At 33.0% G+C, this 18,189-nt stretch overlaps 1 non-coding gene across 1 annotated transcript; it reads left to right on the forward strand.

The window, feature by feature from the left end:
* The first annotated feature begins 5,094 nt into the window (after positions 1-5,094).
* Positions 5,095-5,168, forward strand: TRNAE-UUC (transfer RNA glutamic acid (anticodon UUC)). Its single transcript has one exon. It is a non-coding gene; the product is annotated as a tRNA-Glu (tRNA).
* Positions 5,169-18,189: the final 13,021 nt, after the last annotated feature.

Genomic DNA, 18,189 nt, shown 5'->3' on the forward strand with positions numbered 1-18,189 from the left:
GCAAGGAAATAAGAGCTTGGAGGGTAGAGAGGAAGGCTTGTGAGAAGCCAAGATTGCATGTGAGCATCTATGAGGATTGTACTAAGAGCTGACTAGTTGTGAGAGCTAAGGATTTGTATAATCTCTATGTATTTCCACCTTGTACGATAATACAGATAGTGGGGTTTTTAGCTGAGGCTTTCCCCAAAGTATTTTCATGTGTATTTTGCATTGATTCTTCTTCTTCTGGTTATATGTGTTCAGCTCGATTCAACACGATCTTTAAGCTTCCGCAAATTGATAGTAGAAGTAGGTTATAGTATTTTGCTTTGGTTATATTGCATTATCGGGTTAATATACAGTAAGATTTTATACATAGGTCTCAGATCAAGATTTGTAGAGAATTTTTAGAATTTCTACAGTCGTTCCACAACATTCAGGTATTTATTCATAGTTGGTTTTGGTGGTCTAACTAATTTGGAGAGTTTCACATGAAACATGGGTGTTCCTGACGAGGTGGGGGACCTCATGGTCATCTCGCAGACTGTGGAGAACAAGTGGTTGAAGTGAAGGGTGATGGGGGTGTCGAGGATACTTTTGAGGGCAATTTAGCCCACGGTCAAGTTCCATCACCTGGTAATGTGGACATGCCACCATCCCTAGACTCTTTGGATATGCAACTTCAGAGTGTTCTGCACTATTGATGGAACTAGGGAAACAAAGGCATGAGGATCAGAACAAGGTGATAACGTTCGTGAATGATTTACAACACAATCAATGGTAAATCCTAGATAGGCTAGCCTCAATCGTATAGAGCCAAAGACAAATTAATTAGCAGTTGGATTAGATTAAGGGTGGGATTGATCATTTTGAGTTTCATGTTCACGGGGATACTAGACCCTCAGACATCCTTGGTGTTGGATAGGCACCAATACCTCCTCATAATCCTTGATGGTGGTGGGTTGCATATGTATTCTCATTGTGTTTTGGGTGTTTTGTGCATTTTGTTTTTTGACATGATGTAAATTTTGGCATTTTGCTATTAGTTTTTGTATCCCTCTCTTGGCCAATAAATTCGGTAGGAGTGAGGCTGGTAGAGAAGTGGAAATCAAGAAAATATGTTATATTGTTTTGAAGAATTAATAAAAATGGTTTGATCAACAAAAAATATATTAAAAACTAATATAAAAATTTAACATAATAAGAGCTCCTTCATAATCTTTTGCGAGATGAAATTTTTTATCTACAACGAAATTAAGAGTTTATATATGTCAAACTTTATTTTGGATTTAAGTTTATATGTATCAAATTTTATTTACAAAAATATTATAAAATAAAATTAAAATAAAATCTTTTGATTTTGAAATGAGTTATGGTTTTTGGGAAAGTGGTATTGGTAAGTCATGATATCGAACCATGGTATTTAACAAAGCTTATTTACAAGTTAGTAATATCGATGGTAAAATGAGGGTACATATCCATGGTTAAGAATCTTGTTATATTGTAAGTATTAAATTTTAATTTTAAAAATATGATAAAATTAAATTAAAATAAAATATTTATAAAATATTTTGATTTTGAAATGAGTTATGGTTTTTGGGCATGTGGTATTGATAACCATGGTATTAGCCCATGATATTGTAATAAAGCCTCAATTATTATGACACTTGATAAATATAATTTTTTTTTTTTTAAGTTTTTTTTTTTTTAATATAGTTTTTATATTTAACAATTATATTTAAAACCATATAAAAAGAGTTGTCAAAAATAAGGAAAAAGCAATTTACATTTTAAAATAATAAAAATTTTTTTTTTTGTTTTTACAAAACTTTAATAAACTTCATAAAACCTGTTTAAAATTTTCAAAACTAAGTCAAGGTTTTTTTTGACCAAAATAAAAAACAATAAGTTATGATTTAGTCTTAAAAAGATTAGTAGCACATTTTTTTTGAGTCAATTTTGAAGCTTTTGTTTGCAAAAATACTAATTGTCAAGGCCACAATTTCAACTAAATTGTAGTTTAACCGTTGTAAAGAATATATGCCACTTGATTTTGGGTTTTTTGTTTGTAATTATGTTGATTGTGAATGTTGGGGTTCCATAAAAATTGTAATTTTAAAGCACCCCTCTCCCCCTTAAAAAAAATTGGTGCTATTTAGTGTCACTGCTTTTCAATTTGGGGGTTGGTCTTGGTGTTTTTTCCCCAAAATGGGTTTTAATATTGGAGTTCTCATTTTGAGGTCATAGCTCTTTTTAATGCAATAACATCATTAACCATTGATGTCAAGAAGAGAAGACTAACTAAATGATATTAGCTAATTATAATGTCAAAAAATCAATAATTAAGAAATTCATCAATACAATGATAAGAAAAGCACAAATAGATTATAAGAAGATCAAATATAAACACTACATGAAACTTAGATATGATGACTAAAATTAATGAACCAATCTTACATCCAAAAGAGAATATGAAAACCATGTAAGCTCAAGTGATTGAAAACTAGATTCTATAGCAAGTGACTAACATTAATAAGAAGTTAGCTTTAGAAACCAACATAAAAAAAGAGGTTAATGATCTAAAAGAGAAAAATGGAGTCAATCTTAATAGAGGTTAAGGAAATAAAATGAAAAAAAATGGAGTCATTCTAACTAGCTTCAAGTTAAGGATATAAAAAAAGAAAAAATTGGAGCCATTCTAATGGGTTTCAAGAGTTTAAATGAACCATCCAAAATCTCAAGTTTCTTCTTTAATATACACATAAATATCCAAGCTAACATCCTTTGAAATCTAAGGTAGTTGACCCTTTAAGTACCTAGGTTCCCACTAATTTACAATTTAGGTAGGAGTGTTTTGTGGGGAAAAACATTTAGGTGCTAAGTTACATCATGATGGACATTTTGCTTTCTCATTTTGGCAAGTTGGGTTCTTCTAATCAAATCAGTCCTTCATGCCTCAATATCATTTCTCAGCCTTGGCTATGCCTACTAAAACTATTAAAGCCATAAAACGCCTCTATCTCCTTTAGGGAGGGTCAAATAAAGAGTAAAAATAGGCTTTGGTGGCTTAGGATAGAGTAGGATACTCAAATCACTAGGAGGACTAGGGATTATAGACCTTCAAGATTAAAAACCTTCATGTTTTAACAATTTAGGTAGGATTGTTTTGTGGGAAAAACATTTAGGTGCTAAGTTAGAACATGATGGACCTTTTGCTTTCTCATTTTTGCAAGGTGGGTTCTTCTAATCAAATTAGTCCTTTAGTCCATGCCTCAATATCATTTCTCAACCTTGGCTATGCCTACTAAAACTATTAAAGCCGTAAAATGCCTCTATATCCTTTAGGGAGGGTCAAATAAAGAGTAAAAATAGGTTTTGGTGGCTTAGGGTAGACTAGGATACTCAAATCTCTAGGAGGACTAGGGATTACAAACCTTCATGTTTTAGGGAGGGCCATGGGAGGGAAATCCTAGTGGAATTTCTAAAAAGAAGGAATGATTTGTGGGGTAAAATTTTGAGGGACAAATATGCCATTAGAAATGGAGAGAATAATATGATAACGATGGGGGCACTTGAAGAAACTCTAGTTTGGAACACTACTTGGAGGAATAGAGATTAGATTTAGCATCACATCGTTAGGGAGGTAAGGGAGAGGATGCCAACCCTATTCTAGGAAGATTTCTAGCAACATAACAATGAAAAGAGTGAGCAACCCAAATTCATAATATCTAAGGATATATTTGCCATTAATAATTTGACCGTTATTGACAATTACTAGAATAATTATTTGAAGAAGCTAAGGGATAGATATTCCTTTGGATAGAGAACTTGGAAACCTCTAAAATCTTAGGCCAAAAGAAATCACTAGAGGATGTCATATACCATTTGGTTTTTTCTAAAAGATTTAAAAAAAGAAAAATATTTTTAAGGAAGGTGTAGACATCCATAAATAAGGCACCCATGGGGAGTTTCCTAGTCCAATACTAAATGCACATGGAAAAGAGACAAGGGTGTTTCAAAGTCATATTGGAACTCTTTAACGAGGCCAAAGATTGTAATCTTTCTTAACTTGGTTACTTGTGTGAAAGAAGATCTAATCATGGGAAAAACTAAGTATGAGAAAAATCAAAAGTATATTCATTTATTAGATTTGTGATAAGATGAGGAAGAGAAAGCAAAATTGTTATCAATGCATGCCACAAAGGAGGGCTATACTTCAAACAATATGATGGGAGTCCAAAACCTTTGGAGGCTCCATCAAAAACTAAATTGCTATTGTTTTGGAAAGCTTGATGTAGAAGGTAAGTCACAACTTCTATTCAATCCAATGGCTAGGGTTTAAAATGAAACCCATCTTGAGAAGATTCTAAAAACTAGGCTTATATCTTGGTCTTGAGTTGAATTCCTTAACTTAAAGGAACATCCTTATCATCATTCCATCATTATGGAGAGCGTAGAGAAATGAAAATAATAAGGCGAGCACAGTTTGCATTAAAGTTAGAGTCAAAAGCAATGGTCTACGTAGCATCCGTTAATACAGCTTCGAAGAAAGCGTCCTCGCCTATTCGAAAGTCCGTAGCTTAAACTGTTCCAGAGCCAGCCTATTTATGTTCCAGATAGAAATTCAGAGCCTCAGGCAGCGGCTAAGCTATCCCACAGCCTTGAAAGATGTATAAGAAATCAGAACGGCTCATGTTGCTGCATCACTTGGCTGGCCTCAGATGCTGGTGACTCATGTTGCTACTTAACATCCAATGGCGAGGGTGGATCCAGATGTTAGTAAGGCCGCCGCAGTTGGTGCTACAAGGGATTGGAGGTACTGCCTCAGAAAAACTACTAGGAAAAAGAGAAGGGCATTCAGGTCCAGGAGGGGCAGCTAAGGGGAAGGGCCGCCAATAGCGTAAAAGGGAGCTATTTATTGAGGATCAGGCAACATGACTCTCCCTCTTCAATCCGGGCCAATAACTGAAAACAAATGGTACAGGAGTCTACTTTCCAAGTTTCCAGCCTGCAATTATAGATCTTTTTGCCTTAGTGGACCAAAAGAAGGTACGACGTCTCTTTCTTTATAACGTATTCTGCAAATAGATGTGGATTTTCCAATGAAAATGTAAATCCGTTGTCGTCTAGTCCGGTTAGGATACCTGGTTTTCACCCAGGCGACCCGGGTTCAAATCCCGGGAACGGAAATATTTTTGCATACTAGAGGTTCAAGACCCCAAGGGACCAGGGTTCAAATCCCGGCAACGGAAATCTTTTTGCGGTTCAAGCCCTCCTTCAAGAGTGCAACTAATTAAACTTGGATTTAATATTTGCGGACCCCAAGGGACCAGGGTTCAAATCCCGGCAACGTAAATCTTTTTGCCATATTAGAGGTTCAAGCCCTCCTTCAAGAGTGCAACTAATTAAACTTGGATTTAATATTTGCGGAATCCTTTTTTTCATGTCGAAGGTAACCCTCCCTCAAAAGTGTAACTAAGTAAATTTTGAATTTAATATTTCATAAACTTCCAAGGCGACCTGGGTTCAAATCCCGGAAACGGAACGTTATCTGCCAGTCCGGTGGTTTAAACCATTACCCAGGAGGTCGGAGGTCCAAGCCCTCCAAGACTGTAATTAATTATATATTGGATGTAATATTTCAGGTTCAAGCCCTCTTTCAAGAGTGCAACTAATTAAACTTGGATTTAATATTTGCGGAATCCTTCTTTTCAGGTCGGAGGTAACCCCTCCATCAAAAGTGTAATTAAATAAGTTTTAAATTTAATATCTCATGAACTTCCATGGGACCCGGGTTCAAATCTCGGAAACCAAACGTTATTCGCCAGGTCGGTGGTTGGTGGTTCAAACCCTTACCCAGGCAGTCGGAGGTTCAACCCCTCTTTCAAGACTAATTAATTATATATTGGATGTAATATTTCATACTCTCAGGGCGACCCGGGTTCAAATCCCGGCAGCGCAACGTTATCTGTCAGGTCGGTGGTTCAAGCCTTTCAAAAATTGAACTAATCATACTTTTGGGTTTAATAAGGCTGTAATGTGTTTTGAAATAAGGGTGTAATGTGTTTTGAAATTTATGGAAATTCTTATTATATTTTTAGAAAATTTGGTAGAGATTTTTGTAAATTTAAGATACAGTTGTTAAATTTCAAAATTTTAGGTGTCTTAAATTTAGATGGTGCTGAATCCATTTTTACCTATCCGTTTTTTGTGGGAACGGTAAATGAAACTTTGGACGGTTTCCGGAACTGGTCAGAATTAAATTTGCAACGCTCCAGCGTTTCCATGTGGACCCATGTGGAAATTGGAATTGGCAGCGGTCTTTTAGCTATGACAGCTAGTTTCGAACCAAACATTCCAGTATGGTTTCGGTGGAAACTGCCAGCGTGATATGAAAATTGGCTACTTGAATTCACTAATTTAGTAATTTTCACTTTGAATTCACCCAGGAAATTGCAGAATTTAGTAATTGAATTCACCCATGAAATTGTATAGTGGATTACTACCAATATGGTAAGTAAAAAACACTGTAAACCCCAAAAAAAAGGACCTAGGCAGAGAAAGACGCACTTGCTGTTACACACTGTATGATCAGAGAGGGAAATACGCACTTGTTATTAATAGACGATGCACTATTCATCTTTCCACCAGTTTCTGTGGATATGAATGGGTGGGAATGTTTTTGGGGCCAAAAAAACCCTTCAGTTTTTCCATAAATGCTGGTTGCTACACCTTTTTTCACTGAGAGCTTTAGTTGTTGTTTGGCGTTGAGAGCGGAGAGCTAAGTGTGTTGAGAGGGGAGAGCTGAGTGTGTTGAGAGAGCTAAGTGTGTTGAGAGTTGGAGCGCTGCCCGGAGAGCTAAGTGTGTTGAGAGGGGAGAGCTGAGTGTGTTGAGAGAGCTAAGTGTGTTGAGAGTTGGAGCGCTGCCCTTCAGCAATAAACTACTTGTTTCGTTTTCATAAGTTCAGGTAAAAAAAACAAATCAAGCATATTTTATTTTTATTTTTGTTTTTGTATATATTGAGTTGTTTGGGAATGCAGCGTTTAAAAATTTAGACAGAGAGCTCATGGCTTAAACATTTACATGTACGATCCAACATTTTACTCAAATATGTTCATGGATACAACGCAATGATTAATTCAAAAGAAAATAATAAGACATGGCTTCAAACTTAAAATTGGTATCTACGCTACACTAGTAAAAAAGTGCCTTTAAATTTGTTATGGATCACTAAATTTTTTAAAGAAATATATGTAAATTCTTTTTCTTACCTCTGTAACTTATATTAATGTAATTTTGGTAAAGGTTCACCCTATTGGTAAATATTACATCTTTTTGGTAAAATAGGAGACATATGTCAACACTTATTTTTGATAACATATGTTAACATATACATCTTTTTGCTATGGCAGCGGAGCCGTTTCCTGGAAAATTTGGGGAAACCTCTAGCCGTTCCAGACACCCGTACCCAAGTTCCCAACGTTCCCAAGTTCCAGAAACTCGTGCAACATAGATTTTTACCATAAAAAACACGATTCAAACAGTGTTTACAAAAAAATTTGAACTTTTTTACCTAGATTCCAGCCACTAGACCTAGATGGTGCTGAATCCATTTCTACCATCAAAAACATTCCTCCACCTTGCCTCTACAACATTTTTTGAAATTTTTACATTCCTCCTCCCTGTCTCTACAAAATATTTTAAATTTTTTTATCCAAATTCCAATCACTTTTAACATCCAAACAATTCTTCCACCTTTCATAACGACCCAAATTCTGCTTTCATAAACTCTCCCGGCGACCGAGCCAATCCCCACAACGGAACGTTATCCGTCAGGTCCGAGGCTCTAATCATATTTTTGGATTTAATATTTCATAAGCTCTCAAGGCAACCCGGGTTCAAATCCCTGCAACGGAACGTTTTCGATTAGGTGGCAGGTTCAAGATCTCCTCCAAAACTGCAACTGAATATAGTTTCGATAAAATTATCGGTTGCAACTTGTGTCTGATGCCTAATTTATTTTTTTAGAATTTAAAATGGGTACCAGCAATTATGGATGGATGTATAGCTATTTCTGTCATTATTTCCTTGTATTTTATTATTTACTTCGTTATTTATATATATATATATATATGCAAAATTACTCTATATAATTTTATTATGATAATAACTATAATTAAATTACAATAATGACTATATCCACAATTACTATATATATCATTTTATTATAATAATAACTATAACTAAATTAATTATAATAATAATTATAATTAAGTTGGTGTAGGAGAATTTTTTATATTTAAAGGTTTTTTTTTAATAATTTGATTATTAAAATTTACACTTCACATATTATATTTATAATTTATTAAAAAAAAATTTTTACTCATTAAATCTACTCAAAATGTATATATTGGTGCAATTATATAAATTAAATGATGAGCAAATATTGATAGACATCAAAACATTTATATCATGATACATCTTAGAGTGTCAATATTAAAAGTAATTATAAACATTAATAAAATTATAACTTTATTATTATTAAAAAAAATTATTATGAGTTAAACATATATAAAATACAAAAAAGAGTTAACAATATTATTAATCATGGAAATTCAGCCCTATTATAAAGATTCTTAATCTCCAAATAGACTTTATTACAATATTATAAGTCAATATCATGGCTTATCAATAACCACATGCCCAATAGAAAACCATAACATATATATAATTTTTTAATTAAATTGAAAAGTAAAACCCACATCGCTACGTTGAAATAATTTATCTCAACCCTCTATTTTGATAATTACTAAAAATATTTTAGATATATTATATGAAGATTAAATCCCTACAATCCATCTATCAATTATTAATAATTAAATTAAAATTTAGAAATTATATTCTAAAATAGATATACATATTAAAACAATTTTCCACATTATATTTGATGGTTTATAATATGTCAGTGTAACAATTATGCTTTTTTGCCCTGAAAGTTATTTTTTGCAAATCCAAGTAAACGCTGTTAAACTTCATAATTTTAGGTGCGTTAGAGGTTTTTGATGGTGCGGAATCCATTTCCACCATCAAAAACATGTTTCAAACACTGCATCTACAAGATTTTTGAATATTTTTTGCCGAGATTCCGGCCACTTTGAGTATCCGAGCAATTCCTCCAACTCTGAAGATGACTCCCTTTATGTATGTATATATATAATTAATTAATTTTAATCTACCAAATATTTAATTAACCAATATATTATCATGAAAATACAATTTCCATTTAAAGTTATCAACTCTTTAATATCAAAAATATAATCTTACAAAATCTCTAAATAAAATTAATATTAGCACAACTACATTAATTTATATATATATAATTAAGTAATTAATTAATGTAACATCATTAATTATATTAATAATATTTTTATTAATATCAATATTATATATTTTTGTGACCTTTTTACTTAAATAAGGAGGATTGTTCTATTTTCTATAATAGTAGTAAAAATTATGGCTTTGATAAATAGTTATATTAAGAATTATTTTATTTTTTTCTAGTAAATTAGCATAATTTATTATATCTATGTGGATCATTTTGAATATTAATGAGCATTCATGTTTGAATATTAATGAGCATTCATGTGATAAAGTCTTTGGAGTTGAAAATTTAGGGTCTAAAACTAAGGCAAAGGAGACCGTTTGTTGGCTGATTTTAATACGATTTGAAATTATGTATATACATGTTTCTCAAAATTTATATTTATCTCTCTTTTTTTTTTCTCAGGGGGGCGGGCCCCGCTGAAGAAGCTATATATGTCATAATACAACTGTACATAGTACATATGGCCGTGGCCCAAATATGCTGCTGGTGTAGCCTCTGCAGGACTCGATACCTGCCGGGGGCGTGTAAACCGACCGCCCCGACCATTCCAACATACACTCGCGTGTACATATTTATCTATGGTACATATACCATATGAATTGATAATATATCTTATTTTTTATATAAATAATTCAATTTTTGCATTTGGTTATCATCAATAACTTGAATTTCACATTTCAATCTTGAGTTGTATATTTGATATTAATATGAATTGATAATATAGCTTATTTTCTATATAAATAATTCAAATTTTACATTTGGTTATGACCAATAACTTGAATTTCACATTTCAATCTTGAGCTATATATATTTGATATTAATATGAAACATGGTTATAATTTTGCTAACATTAATATGAATTTTAATGTACCGGTGACATTCACACATTTGATATAATCCACGGGGTTGTGACTGGGTTTATATATATATATAGTCAAGTAACTATAGATTGAGTGGTTGAGATGGGCTATTAACTCCCTCACCACCTATGTTAGTCAATAACATATGTTTATATATATGGTCAAGTAACTATAGATTGAGTGTTTGAGATGGGCTCTTAACTCCCTCACCACCTATGTTAGTCAATAAGATACATTTCGGCTCTTGCTTAGTCATTAGGTCATCATTGTTTAAAAAAAAAAAAATGTGGAAAAGATGTTGTTTTTATCCAATATATTTCACTTATTTCGAGACATGGGAAACTTGCGCACAATGAGTACCATTATGATATCATAGTTCTTTGTTGTTCACCTTTCTAAAACCCATGAAATGGCACAGACCAACATATTCCTACATCTAAAGTGGTAAAGAGCCCAATTGCAATTTTTTAGTCATTAGTTTAGAGATGTGGTTCTTTTCATTTCTTGTTTAATCATAGTTCCTATTAGGTGTTGTGCTTCTATTGATTTTAACCCTTCTTTATTATTGGGGCGCATTACATAAAAATACCAATGTGCATTACATTAAAACACTAAAAATTCAACTAAGTACATTAGATTCACCAGGATATCAATCAAATCAAATATTTGTTGCCAATGTCCAAAGCCCTAATTTACATTCTTCACTTTTCGGCTCTATAACTGAGTTTCTCAGGTTTTGCAATTATGCTTTTACTTCCTAATTGGGCCCATTGAATTACAAGGATGTCAAGCAATAATACCAAGAGTAGATGTAATATTTCCCAATATTTGCTTGGATGATCTCAAAGCCCTGCATTTTCTTATTTTATTACTTCAAAATTGGGTTGTTAGGATATAAATTAGGATAACACATTAACTACTTCAAAATTGAGTTGTTAGGATATAAATTAGGATAACACAAATTCAAAACTGGGTTGTTAGGATATAAATTAGGATAACACAAATTAACTATTTCAAAATTGGGTTGTTAGGATATAAATTAGGATAACACAGATTAACAATGAAATGACCTCATTTGGACTCCTAACATCTTGGAGCATAAAAAATAGGTTTTCCAGTTTTGAGGGGCTAAACACTACTAATTCCTTTAAGAGTTTCAATAATTTCAAACAAAATTACATATGAAATAGCTTGGATGACTTAGATGTGATAGATGCCTCTCAATTTTCCAAACTTAGCCTCATTGCAAAGCAGAAACATATGAAGAAAATTTATTGTCAATATCTCATAGTTATTGGGCGTGCGTAATTTTTTTATAATGCTATAAGTTTTAGGCACACAACCATGGATGCATCATTGATGACTCCTACGTGAAAAATTATTTGAGAAACCATTTTTCTTTTAATAATGGCCAACCTGAGTCTAGCCATCATGCCAATATTATGAAATTTGCTTGTAGGGATCTCGTAAACAAACTGAACATGGTCGAAATGCACAACTCACAGACAGATTTAAGAGAACCGTGATAAACATCGCTCTCAATTTGCACAAACCTTAGACATATGATAAATAAAAACCAAACCTTAAACCTAAATTTAAAAGCCATTACAAAATGCAATGCTCCCCTTTTAATTCTGTCACTCCCTTTCACAATTACATGATATCTCTCGATATGAAATGAAACAAACGATTAATTGGTCAAGGTAACAAACAATCCATAGTAATGAAACAAAGAGATGGGAGAGTGTAGCTATTTGTAAAATCTATTAATTATATTTTGGAATTGACACCTCATCAAGTGATTTTTGAAACTAAAAAAACTTTTGAAACTTATTCAATTTGATCCATTAGATTGTATATAAGATGAAGAATATTTTGCCACAATAAAATCTTAGCCATTCATAATTTGTAATTTTATAAAGAAAGAAAATTCATACATGCCAATTCCAATATAGACGAGGCTTATTGGCCTAATTAAAGAATTGCAAAAAATAAACATGCAATACTAGGTTCATCTTCACCATTATTGATTTTGATATTCTCTTCATCTCCTAGTTGATTGCTATGGATTTACGAGGCATTTATGTCCCACCCAACATTTTTCCTTTTATCTTAAAGACCACTCAGTAACAAAGATCATTGATGTTATCATAGGGAAATTGTCAATTTAAGATTGGGAGAAGAGTTATTAGGCCAACATTGTTATAATTTATGACAATACTCCCTAACATGTTGACAATGTGCCAAGATCAATTAACACATTATTGTGATTATTTGATTTAATATTCGTTTTTTCATGTATGTATGATTTTTTTATTCCTTTTTTCTAAATCATCTATGTTGGGATCATATCTCAAAATATTTTTGTTTGTGATATATGATCTTATATTCCCAAATAAAATTAGAAAATAAAATATATTCAATGTTAACATTATATTTGAGGGAGAAGCCTAAAATTGCTTAAGTGATAAAGACCGATTTTAGTGCACTTCAAAGCCAAAACTTCACGAATGATGAATCAAAATTCTCTAAGATGGCACAAGTAATGAACCAAATTCTACTATCCTAAAGCCAAAGATCCAAAATGAGTATTCTTGATAAGTAATGATTACTTTGACTGGTCTTTCTTATGCCTTATCCTAACTAAAATTGGGTTGGATGTGCACAATGTGGAGTGGATTATGGCATGTATATCATTGGTTGCTCTGATGTGTTGATAAATGGATATCCATTGAGTGTTTTTGGGCAGGCATGGGATTGAGACAGGGCTGCTCACTTTCACCCTTGCTTTTCATACTTGTTATGTACGACCTTAGTTTGAAGATTAATGCAACAAATTCTCTGGATTTATTCATAGGTATCAATTTAGTTGACAAGGTGAACATTACACATTTGTTTTTTGTTGATGATATACTTACCTTTGGTATGGTCTCTCAATCTCAATGGAATTTACTTCACTATATTTTTATGCGTTACGAGGAGGCATCTGGGTTGGCGGCTAATGGGCGGAAATCCATACTTATTTTTTCTAATGGAGACTGGGTGGATATAGATTATATTGCAGTTATATTGGGGGTTGGGACCATACCATTGGTTGATGGTTTCTCCTACTTGGACTATAGATTAAAGCCAAATAATTATAGGCGGGTAGATTGGACTTGGCTATTGGAAAAATTCCAGTATAGACCGAATAGTTGGATGCACATGTGGCTATCTCTTTGGTTTGGGGGGGGGGGGGGGGTGATATATACTCATTCAGGATGTACTACAACAAATTTCAGTTCTCATATATTTTCTCTTTTGTCATCTATTATATTTAAGATAAGGTCAATTCTCTCCTGTTTCCTTTGGTCAGGTACTGGCGAGACACATAAATTTCACTTGATAAGGTGGGAAGCAATAACTTTACCGAAGGAATATGGTGGAAGAATCGCCAAAAATGTTATTCCTCAACTCCTCTTGTGACTTCATATATCTTATATCTTAGATTATGTTCAAATTCACTCATATTACCTTTATTTATATTGTTTTTATGCTTACTTATGGGGATGACTCGTAAAATTGTTAGGTCGGGTTGCTTGTACTTTGGTTGGGTCATCTTGAAAAAATATTTCATATCTCCTCATTTGTATGGAGTTAGAGAGAGTGCCATATATCATTTGAAAGGTATTGGAATAATATTTACAACCATATATCCTATGCTCCCATTTGATCTAGGTAATTGGAGTAAAAATTCCTTAAATATAGGGTATCCAAATGGGGTATCGAATGTCCACAAACAACATTTTCAACAATATTCATTCTCCAATATTTTTCTTAGACACAAGTAGTCTCCTCTTGTCTTTGAAATTAATGAAAAATCATGTTTTACAATATCCCCCTTCTTCCTTGATGGAAATCCTAAGTCAATGCAATAATATTGTAGAACTTCCCTATTTGAAATTCTCCTTGTGTCTACAACTTCCCCCCCTTAAAAGCAATGGCAAAGGAATGCTACCCATGAACTTATGTTTCTCCTTATTTGTGACTCTTATTTTATATGCAACTCTTCCTCTATTTGAAAATTCTCTTAGTGATTACATCTCTTCCTCTATCTACAATTTCTCTTAGTAATTGCAATTGCCCCCTCTATCTATTATCACTCCTTATGTCTACATATTCTCCCCTTTTATGAATGGAAATGAGTTTTTTTAACTTCCAGTTGCAATTTCTCCCCTTGAGATCATAAAAACAAAATAATTACTTGCTCCAATTATTCACTTCTCCTTTGTTTGTAACTACGCTCCCCTTGTCAAGGTTGTGTCTATCTATTGTTGCATACAAAATTTCCTCTTCTATAGATATGCTCTTGAGACTACTCCCACTATGCTTGAACTTTCTTTTAATTCTTATTTTGGGATTGATCCCCCTGGGATATGCTTCCTTTTGTATACAACTTAACTCTTTTAACATCAAAGTGTTTTTCCCCTGAATTGATACTTCTCCTTACTTTCAAATCTCATTCTTTTTCTTTTCTTTCTAATTGAATTTCACCATTATATTTAATTTTTCTACTAATTCATACCTTTCAATGATATTCTTCTACTTGACCAATTGTGATGGGCATATCTTCAATATGTGCATGCTTCCTAGTCATCTTATACTGGTGTTTCTTCCATTGCTTTTCCTTGATGCAAACACAAGTCTTTGTGCATGCATACAAATGCAAGTTCATTTTCTTTACCTCCATTCATTTTGGGCTTGCATGCTTCTCTTTCTCTTTTTTGGCCTTCACTGTAGCATTTGGAATTCTATGGGTTGTACTCTCTTCCATTGCTTGCATTGCTACTATATCCGAATTCTCATCCTCATGTCTATCCCACAAGCTTTCCATTTCATCATCGTTCTCCTATAGCTCACACTTAAAAGTCCCCATGTTCTTAATGAAAGTTGAGTTATTAGAGTCTCTCACTTGTATTTTACTGATAAGATGAGGGAGATAACACTCTTATCCAACAATCTTCCCCTTTTCCTTTATTAAGGACATATACATTATGTGACGTCCTAGTTACTCTTTCCACTAATTTTATAGACCCTAATTTTCTTGTTTTCCATTAGAATTCAATGTGACTTCATGTCATTTATCAACCATTTGAATTACACTTAGAATATTGTTCTTTAAACCTTCAACAAATAGGACATCTCCATCTTCAACTTTTTCATTACCAAGGCTTGCCTATTATTCTTCCTAATGCATTTTCTCCGAGAGTGACACACCCACCTTTGACTTCCTTTAGAGATAAAAAAATATTTTTATCTCGAGTCATATGATGTTAACATTCACTATCTATATATAATTTGCTATCTTTATTTTGAACACATAGAGGTAGACCACACTCTACATGCTCTCCTTGCTTCCTTCTCCATATCTTTATTCTTTTATTTCTATTTTTGACAACATCTTCATCTCTACTTTAGTTTACGGGCCTCAATATAGCACTTCTACAATCTTGAGCTTTGTGCCCAAAATAATTGCACTTGAAACATTCAATGTGATCTAATAAGGGGGGGAAATTAATTGTAATTTTTGACATAACTCTCATGAAAACTTCTTGGATTGTTTCTAATACAACCATTACTTGAGATCTTATAATATCCATTGTTTCTATTCCTCATATAGTCATTTCTTACATAGGTTCTTAAATTTATTGCCTTATCACCAAAATTATTGCATGAAAAGCAATACCCATAAAATAAATTTTAATGTCTGGATATGATGAGCCTTCTTGGTGGGGTAATTGTGCTATAACATAAAATCTAGTGAAGATATTTGTGCTATGATGAGCCTTCTTTGGTGACCTAGGTGATATTTGGAAACTTATAGTGTTATCAAATGAGTCAATCCCTTTTTCAAACTTTAATTCATATTCAATTGAGAATTTGCCTTCTCTAGATCATTTATTAATAATACAACCTCTTCTTCTAGTTTCTTTCCTTTTCTTCTAGTTGAAGTAGCAATGAATCATATATTTTCTTTGCTTGTTCCAATTCTGGCTTTAGGAGGATGATTGATGCTTCTTCAAAATCAAGATATTTATCTTCATATTTCTATAATGGATCCTCTAGCTCTTTATTCCTTCTTCTGAGTCTATCTTTCTTTTAGAGAAAAAACAAGTTCACCCTCAATATCCTTTTTACCTTCAACTTCTTCCTTTGAGTTTGAATATTCATTTTGATGATCAACATTCATGACTTTTCCTTCTTTAGTTCCTCTTGAGATAGATTGTGCTTCCTACACATCTAACCTTTGACTTCCTTTAGAGATAAAAAATTATTTTTATCTTGTGTCATATGATGTTAACATTCACTATATATATATAATTTACTATCTTTATATTGAACACATAGAGGTAGACCACACTCTACATGCTCTCCTTGCTTCCTTCTCCATATCTTTATTCTTTTATTTCTATTTTTGACAACATCTTCATCTCTACTTTAGTTTACGGGCCTCAATGCAGCACTTCTAGAATCTTGAGCTTTGTGCCCAAAATTATTGCACTTGAAACATTCAACGTGATCTAATAAGGGGGGGAATTAATTGTAATTTTTGACAAAACTCTCATGAAAACTTCTTGGATTGTTTCTAATACAACCATTACTTGAGATCTTATAATATCCATTGTTTCTATTCCTCATATAGTCATTTCTTATATAGGTTCTTAAAACCAAAATTATTGCATGAAAAGAAATACCCATAAAATAAATTTTAATACCTGGATATGATGAGCCTTCTTGTTGGAGTAATTGTGCTATAACATAAAATCTAGTGAAGGTATTTGTGTTATGATGAGCCTTATTTGGCGACCTAGGTGATATTTGGAAACTTATAGTGTTATCTAATGAGTCAATGTTATGCAACCAGCTCAAGAAAAAGATAGAAAAGATAGATCAACACCTTAGAATTCAGCCTCTTCGAGGGGGCAACCTCCTTTACATTACATAAATGAACAATTCTTGGATGATACAAATGAAAAGACCTCCTTTCTATATATAGGAGTCTAAGGGGTCATAACATAATCAGAGCCGACATAACAATAATAATGTAAGGGCACAATAATAACAATAGTGGGCTTCTATGCGGCACAATAGTAACAATATGGGCACTACATGGGTACATCAATATAATAAGTGGGTTATACTAATAACAATAAGGGGTTACACTAGTAGTATAGGGGCATAACATGCCCCTCTCCTTCAAAAAGCGTTGTCCTCAAAGCTTGAGTAGTTCTTGATGCTTTTGTATAAAATTCTTGTCCTCCCATGTGGAATATTCAGCGAGTAAGTTCTTCCACTTGATGAGATACTCTGAAATTGATCGATTTCGTAGCTGTCGGGTTCTTGTTTCTGTGACTGCTCCAGGTTCCAATATGATTTTTCCTTCCTCTTTAATTTCTGGCAATATTGTTTGAATTGGAATCTTTTGCAACTTTTGAATAAGTGGCCATACTTCTTCGTCCTTCTTCCATTCATCCCTTGCTTCGTTTATCCAATCTGGTTGGATAATATAAATAGCACAAAACAATTCTTCCACATCCTCATCCTTGAAGAGTCTTCCCATTCGGTAAGGTCGCCATTTTTTATGTGCCTGTTGTTTCGTTTGATTTTGCACTGAAGTGGCGTTATCCTTTAAAAGTTGGAGAACTTGTTGTTGATGCTCGATGTGATCTTTCACTGCTTGAACCTTTTTCTTCTTGATATGTCCTTCTATCTCTAGAGTTTGAGGAGTGGTAATTTCTTCCAATCCTTTACAAGATATGGTCGGATTTATTTCTTGATGCTCGATGTGATCTTTCACTTCTTGAACATTTTTCTTCTTTATATGTCCTTCTATCTTGATAGTTTGAGGAGTGGTAATTTCAAACAATGAATTACAAGATATGGTTGGATTCATTTCTTCTTTCTCGATGTGATCTTTCACTTCT

This window comes from Pinus tabuliformis, chromosome X (assembly GCF_031772625.1).
Source record: "Pinus tabuliformis cultivar Carrire ecotype Pingquan chromosome X, CPIR1, whole genome shotgun sequence".
In the NCBI taxonomy this organism is placed as follows: Eukaryota; Viridiplantae; Streptophyta; class Pinopsida; order Pinales; family Pinaceae; genus Pinus; species Pinus tabuliformis.